Source organism: Bison bison, unplaced genomic scaffold (assembly GCF_000754665.1).
Source record: "Bison bison bison isolate TAMUID 2011002044 unplaced genomic scaffold, Bison_UMD1.0 scf7180017864370, whole genome shotgun sequence".
NCBI lineage: Eukaryota > Metazoa > Chordata > Mammalia > Artiodactyla > Bovidae > Bison > Bison bison.
Window position 1 is genome coordinate 7,893,821 of NW_011494942.1, and position 8,878 is coordinate 7,902,698.

The following is an 8,878-nucleotide window of genomic DNA, read 5'->3' on the forward strand; positions in this document are numbered from 1 at the left end:
TCACTGATTCAGTCTAAGCCACTTAGAGTGATACTTATTTGGATATATTTTCTTCACATACAGAAAGATGAAAACCAGGGATGGAAAAGCCAGCATGTATTGTTCTCCTGTTATAAAGAGACATATTTTTCTTACTATACGGGCAAAATCATTTCATCTCTCACTGCTGACAAGTGCTCAGTTATGTCCGACTCTTTGCAACCCATGGACTGTAGCCTGCCAGGCTCCTCTGTCCACGGGTTTTCCTAGGTTAGGAATACTGGAGTAGGTTTCCATTTCCTTCTCCAGGGGATCTTCCCAACCCAAGGATTGAACCTGCATCTCCTGAATCTCCTGCATTGGCAAGTGGATTCTTTACCACTAGCGCCACCTGGGAAGCCCTCGTCTCTGAAGTCCTGATTAAAGCTAATTTCAAGCTCAAAGGTATACTCTCTCGTTGTTTCTCGTCTCAATTTTTTTATATTAAGGCACAAAATCCCAATCAATTCTTGTAATTATTAGTTTAATAAGGTACAAAATAACCTATGTCCATCAACAGATGAAGGAATCAGGATCTATATCTATCTACATCTATATCTCTCTATCCATCTCTCCACCTGTCTATCTAAGAACATTATTCAGCCTTAAAAAAGATGGAAATTCTGTCATTTTAGACTACATAAATGAAGCTGGAGAGCATTGCACTAACTGAAATAAGCCAGACAGAGAAAGACAAGTACTGCATAGTATCACTTACATGTGGAATCCAAACAAAAAATTTAACTCAAAGAAATGGAGAATAGAATGGTGGTTGCCAGGGCTGGGAGTTCGGGGAAATAGGAAGATATTGGTAAAAGGGTGTAAATTTTAAGTTTATATGATGAATAAGTTCTGAGGATCTAAAATGTAGCATGATGACTGTGATTGATAACACTGTACTGTGTAATTGAAATTTTCTTAGACAGTAGAACTGGAAAGTTCTCACACACACACTAAAGGGTAAATAGGTGAGGTGATGGATATGTTTATTAGCTCAATGGTGGGAAATTTTCTCACAATATATACTTATATTAAATCATACGCTGTAAGTCTCTTAACATTTTATTTCTCAGTTATACCTCGATCAAGCTGAAAAAACTATAAATATAATATGCTGATTATAAATTCAAATATAGCAGAAGGGTTGATTTTTTAAGTAAATGTTTAACTCTCTCTAATGCAATTATTTACTTTCACTTCCTGGGAAGTTCATTGTTTACATTTTTTGTATGTGTTTCTAGAAATTTCCATATCTGTATAGTTTTAGATACATGCACAGATACACATGTACATGCAGGAAATCCTCAAGATCTGCACTGAACTTCAATAACATCAAAGCCACAAATGCTTTGACAGTTCAATCTTCTTCCTTTCCTTACCTACCATTTTCTGAGAAAGTAAGTGAAGAGGATACAGAATTTTTTCAACAAGGAAATGAAATATGATGCCTTCATCAGAAAGCAGAGACATGGATCAGTGTTTTAGTTTTAAGAATACATTTTTTTTCTCTCTTGAGGGATCCTCAAGATAGCTCCCAATGATCCTGACTTTGACACAAGTATGTAGTGATTTTTCCTTTTTATAGGAGCAGATGCAACAGTACAGTGTGATTGTGTTATTGTCATTGTCCTTTTCATATATATATCCTGGGGAGAATAAATCATAATTGCTAATCCCTTTAAATAAATTGTGTTTATTTGCTTACTCTTTATGGTATGTATGAATTATAGATGGCTTGTCCTTTTATATCTCAAATAAGACAAAGGACTTTGAATTCTATCATAGATCTGAGATTTCTGTTCATGATAATGCTCATTTGCTTTTCTAAAACTTGATGTTCTGTTATTATGAACAAGAGTCCTCCCCTAACCATGGGTGGGAAGCACCAGCTCAGGGGTAGAACCATTCACATCCAGACTGAAGAGTGTTACATTCAGGAAAAGTGCTGGAGGCAGTATAGGTAATACTTGGCTCCCAGGTGCCTCAGAGGGTAAAGGATTCACCTGGATCGCAGGAGACACGGGAGATGCGGGTTTGATCCCTGGGTTGGGAAGATCCCCTGGAGAAGGAAATGGCAACCCACTCCAGTATTCTTGCCTGGAAAATCCCATGGACAGAGAAGCCTGGCGGGTCAAAAAGAGTTGGACACAACTGAAGTGACTCAGCACACACACAGAATAAAGGTTTAAGGAGCAAGTACTTCCTTGTTGCACATCTTATCAGAATCCTCCAATCTTATTAACACGCAGATGTCCAGAGTAATTTCTTCATGAGCTTCTTAAACTAGAGAAGGTTTTATTCACCTTTGTGTTCAACACCATACCTAGCACAAAGGCTTACTACACTAAGTGGGCTCACTAGGTGTTTATAACAGGGAATTAAAAGTTAAATTGGCATTATGATTGCTCTCTCAGTCAATTTAAGATCCATAGGACAACAGATGAGTTGCATGAGCATTTTGGCTTCAGTTTTCTCATCTGTGATACAGGATGAATAATGCTTCCTTTTACATGATTGATGTATAGTAGGCATGACTGATGTTGGAATAATTTGTGTGAAATGTTGCTGAATGCAAGCAACAAGTAATTCCTTCGTTTCATTTGGTGTTTCCCAGAGGAAAAGTAACTGCCTACTGTTTGTTTTGATAGTGATTTGAAAATAATAGTGACTCTTGTGAAGCAATTTTCCCTTTGATTTCTTTGTAACAGAAATGTTTACTTGCTATACTTCTACTTGCCACGATAGTGTAAGTGTGTTAACTTCTAGAAATGGCCTTGGAAATGTAAGTGACATGATGAATTATTTTTCTTATTGTAATTTCAGTCACTAACATCATTACTTCTCAGTTTCTTCATGCTTTTGGATACCATTGTTTGGGGGGTAGTACATTACTGTAATGTGAGGTTCATACAATATAGAATAACTGTATTCATAACTCTTCCACCTACTTGGCAGAATAATCAATGGGCTGCATTTTATCATTGCACATGGGGACAGTTATGCAGTGTTCCATAGATTATAGACATTTTATAGGGCCCTAGGAAGAACTAGTAGATAAAGAGGAATTTCTAGGTAAAAATTAAGTTAGAAAATTAATGATAAATATACCTAGGATATCATGGAAGAATAAGAAATTAGAATTTATTTTATGTCAGTGGCCTAACATCATCACTTTTCATGTCACATGTTTGCAATTGTTCTAATTAGTGCTGATGGTGGCTCTGACAGTATTACTCAGATCCCATCTTTCCACATTGCAAATGCTTTGTTTATAGTTTCCTTTGTATTGAGAACAAATAGGTCAACCTTAAAAATCATATGCTTATCGGTGTTTCATTTCTTAATTTTGCTGTTGATATATTTTTCTACGTATCTGTGTGTATGTGTGTGTATGCTCAGTTGCTGAGTCATGTCTTATCCAACTCTTCATGACCCCATGAACTGTAGCCCAGCAGGCTCTTCTGTCCATGAGATTTTCCAGGTAAGAATACTGGAGCCGGTTGCCATTTCCTCCTCCAGGGGATCTTCCCAATTCTATCATTGCTCTTACAGAATGGCATTATGACACTTAGGTTATGTATCTGTCTTGTCTTGAGGAAAGGACATGTATTATCACTATATCAAAGTCCCCAGCACCATGCCTTGCTCATTATGGATGCTCAATATTTGCTGAATAAATGCCTGAATGAACAAGTATACCAAACTATAATGTAGTGTCTTGAAACAAAATTCATCCATAAAGAATATTCCACTTTTTTCCTTAGTGATTATTAGCTCTCTCCTTCCATCCCACATTATTTTATTTGCAGATAGGTAAGTTGAGGCTCACTAGTTAACTTGTCAAAGTATTGATAATTATGCCAGGAGTCAGTGTTTCTAGCTATAATGAGCAATTTGTACATTTAAAGAATACCACACACAGGTACACATATGCATGCTAAGTCACTTTGGTTGTATCTGACTCTGTGCAACCTTATGGATTGTAGCCCGCCACGCTCCTCTGTCCATGGGATTCTCCAGGCAAGAATCCTGGAATGGATTGCTATTTCCTTCTCCAGGGGATCTTTCTGACCCAGGGATCAAACTCACATCTTTCACATCTACTGCATTGCCAGGCAGGTACATATGTGGGCCATAGCAAAAAAAGAGTGGAATGCCATCAGCCCTTTCTGATCTTAATAAAGAGGGTAAGCGTCACTCTCAGAACTAACTTTATTGTCTCATTTGTCATTCACTGAAAGAAGTTACTACTGAGTTATGATAGTGTTGGGTTGTGAAAAATTTAGTCCACGACATTATACTCTCTGAAAAAAATAACCTTCTCTTTCTTTACACTTGTGATGCGCACATTCATAGGGCATAAAGCTTTTCCTAGGTACCAGCATGCCAAAGTACATTTTATTGAGCTGACTTATGACATGGTTTGGTCTCTTAAGAGATTAGTGCATCAAATGAAGGTGTAAGTAGAACGGGAGATTTCTGTACTGTGCATGGTCCATCAACATTAATGAGAGTTGTAAATGCTCTACAAGTATGAGGTATGAAGAGGAGCAGCGAAGTTGTTTTTATTGGTATTTATCCATGGGCTGATCAGTGTCTGTGGCACCTATAAACACATAACAGATAAGGTTCCTGCCCTGAGAAGCTTACAGTCTAACTCAAAGAGATGACAGCTGCTGGGGTATGTTTTAGTGAATCAGGTTTTTTTCCTCAACATCATGACACCCATAGGAGACTGGAATATGGTCATTGTTGAACTGGATTCATTGCTTTAAGTCAAGTAATAATTCAGAATGATTCCAGCCCAAACACTACAGCTGCTCTCATCAGTGGGGAGTGATTATGTAGGCTCTGATTATGTAGGCTCTGATCACTCATGTTAAAGGAGAAGATAAAGAACTAAGACAGAATTTTGGAAGATGGAAACAAGCAAATAAAACCACATAGAGAGAACTTCCAATTGCCATATCGGCTATAGCAAAGCATCCAATCTGGAATTAATCATTTCAGTCATTTATAAGTAGGTTTGTGTCTCCCTTTTCATAAGCGTCTCGCCCTACTATAAATGACATTCTGTTTTATGAAAGCATAATGTGAAAATCTACTGATAAGCCAAATAATAAAAACTTTATAGCATGTCAGGGCTTTTTTATTATTATTATTTAACCTCAATCAAGTTATAATACTGAACACATGTATCCTTGGCCTAAATCACCTTGTCAAGTTGAACTGTATATTCAACTTCATTTACATGACATATGATCTAATGCTGGAGAACAACAATACCATTGTAGTGTTAATTGAAAACTCCAAACCAAGAGCCAGAAGAAACCACTGGTCTGATTGCTGAGGGTCCCTAGGAAGGGGATCTATTCCCACACCTGCAGTTGGTCCATAACACTAACATTGTTACCGACATCTGGGTCTAATCAGTCCAGAGGCCTTGATATGCTGCTCTTGGGGCACATAAATTTAGCATTACATTCATTTTAAAAGCCCCTTCTTTCAGTTTTTTAAGGACAAGATAGATTCATGGCTCCACAGAGTCTAACAAAGTAGAAACCACAAACAGAGTAAGTTACTGCCACAGGCCTCGTGGACTTGACTTACCAACTCTTTGCCACTTAAATAATGGAATTTTATGTTCAGCCCCAGCTATCAAAAATGTGTTTCCACCGAAAATGAAGTCTGATTGAAAAGCTGTATTTAAAATACAAGCAAATCCTCAGAAAGTGAGCCAATTTGTATAAATCAGACTTTATGTAAGGATATGAGATAATATCTAATGTAAGAAATATAAGCTTCAGGGTCATAATTTGCCTCATTCCCTTTGTAACTGGAAGGCCTTTTAGAACTGACCCTTCAGACTGGGCTTTCAGGAGGTTTGCATCCAAAGGGGACTTTTTAGAAGAAAGGTTAAAGATTTGTAGATCTTTCAGTGGGCCTTTGGATAGATGGCTACTGAAGATAAAGGGTCTGCTTGATCCATTAATTATATTCTGCAATTGTTCTGCAGAGTGTAGCTTTTATGAAAAGTTTGACTTCCACTCAACATGAGTGAAAATGAAACACTCTCTTCTGTTTTGTGAAGATGCCCTGGGTAGTCAGACTTCTGAAGAAGAAATAAGCCTGCACAATTTTTGCAGGGGTATTTATTGAAGATATAAATACAAAATGAAACAAAACCACCGGTAGTTCTGCAAATAATTCACTTGTGTAGTCGAGGCCAAGTTGCTATGGAGCAGAATTTTTAATTTGTTATGTTGTTTGTTGTTTTCTCTCTTTTCCTGTCTTTCCTCTTTTGTGTCACTAAACCTAGAGGGATGGGATGGGGAGGGAGGTGGGAGGAATGTTCAAGTGAGAGGGGGCAAGGGTAAAACTGGCTGATTGGTGTTGATTTTTGGTAGAAACCAATGCAATACTGTAAAGCAATTATCCTTCAATTAAAAATAAATAAATTTTTTAAAAGACACAGGAATTAACAGAAATTTTTTTTTAAAAAAAGAATTTCCTGTGTTGTTCAAGGGGTTGAGGGGTTGGTAAAATAATTCTCTAGGCTGATGAAGTTTGGTGCTTGCTGGCTACACTGTTTTGTTTATTTATTGGCTCAAATGTGGCTCTTGGCTTTTGAGGACTTCCTATGAATTGGATAGAATTCTTTCTAATGGACATTCCTAAATGGTTGAAATTAATAAATGAATGAGGTTAGTGATAACCAAATAGAGGTGGGAAGAGACAAGATCTTGTTCCTTGGATATATACTCACTAATAAGACAGGCATTTTTCTCCCCTAATGCTATAGATAGCATTTGGTGATAAGGTATTTCATCTTAGCCAGTGCTTCATCATCAACTCAACTTTTTTCCTTCTAGTCCTATTTTGCATTTGAATATACATAGGTATAGTCTTCTAAGTAAAAAGTATGAAAACCAAACTTGCATGTTTACATACAAAAATATACTGGTTCATTAAGAACAACTTGTGTTGAAAGGAGATTTCCAGAATTTGGAGGTAGACTACAGATGAGAATAATCAATGGTCTACAATAAGTGTCATGTAGTTTAGGGCATGAAATTCATAAAAATGGCCTTGATTCATGAAGAAAGTTTCATATAATGTTTAAGCTACACTAAGCAAAAACTGGATATGCTTCTCCATTTTAAAAAATCCTTTCTTCAAAAAAAAATCCATTTCAAAGAGAATGTTTTAGTTATCTGGAAAATTCAGGGATATAAACATGGATATTTCAACAGATCTCTCTACATCTGTAAAATCAGTGTAGACATTTGGATTTGTGAACAGTATCAGAAATAATAGAGTGCCATGAAAAGATTAATTACTGTATGCCAGGAACTATACTGGACATTCTGTGGTGCTACATATGCATAAGGCCACACTCTTCTTCTTATCTAGCTAGTTAGCCAGCTTAATTCTCACATAAAACTGATTGTGGCAATATTTGTGCTTCAGTCTTTGATTCGGTTTCTAGAAACAAGGTGTTCTCATATCCAATGTGTTGTGATCAAATACATGATATTCACATTCTACTTTTTGTGATTTATATTGTGAAAAGAACTTTACAGCCAGGACAGTGCAGCTATATCTGTTTAAAGTATGATGCACACTTATTCAGATATAGAGTTTATTTCATTTGTTTAATAAAAAGTGATAGGCATGATAGTATGTAGGACAAGTTCCCACAAGACAGATGAAAAAGTGTAAACAAATTCCTGTAATGTATATGGTGAAATCTCATATCTGCTTAAAAACTCTACAGTATTCTGTTTAAAGATTTTTAATGCCCTGTCCCACTAAGCTTAGTTTTGTAACTCCAAATACTTTCAGGAATTGAGTATGTGATTGGCTAAGGGATTTGCTCCCATGGACAGAGGAGCCTGGTAGGCTGCAGTCCATGGGGTCGTGAAGAGTTCATTTTTCACTTTCATGCATTGGAGAAGGAAATGGCAACCCACTCCAGTGTTCCTGCTTGGAGAATACCAGGGATGGGGGAGCCTGGTGGGCTGCCATCTATGGGGTCGCACAGAGTCAGACATGACTGAAGTGACTTAACAGCAGCAGCAAGGGATTTGCTGAAGATGAGTAACACAACCAGTATCAAATTTTAATTTGTTTCCTGGAGAAATGGTGGAATACATTGAGTTGTCCACAGATGTGGGTTTGCATCCATTTCCAGTTTGCAGTGGCAAGGAAACAATGGAAATTTGAGACAGTTACCGAATCCCAAAGCAGAGACATTACTTTGCCAACAAAGATCTGTTTAGTCAAAGCTATGGTTTTTCCAGTAGTCATGTATGGACATGAGAGTTGGACTACAAAGAAAGCTGACCACCAGACAATTGATGCTTTTGAACTGTGGTGCTGGAGAAAGTACTTGAGAGTCCCTTGGATTGGCAAGGAGATTCAACCAGTCAATCCTAAGGGAAATCAGTCTTCCAAAATTCATTGGAAGGACTGATGCTGAAGCTGAAACTCCAATTCTTTGGCCACCTGATGCAAAGAACTAACTCATTGGAAAAGACCCTGATGCTGGGAAAGATTGAAAGAGGGAGAAGAAGAGGATGACAGAAGATGAGATGGTTGGATGACATCGCCGGCTCAATGGACATGAGTTTGAGCAAGTTCCGGGAGTTGGTGATGGACAGAGAAGCCTGGAGTGCTTGAGTCCATGGGGTCGCAAAGAGTCGCAAGAGTGACTGAGCGACTGAACTGAACTGAACCGAACCAAATCCCTGAATATCTATGCAGTCTACATTTCATGCCTGAAAAAATGACCGGCAGTCAAACTAGAACCAAAGTAACCATGAACAAAAGAACATTTCTCTAGATCAGCCACAACCTG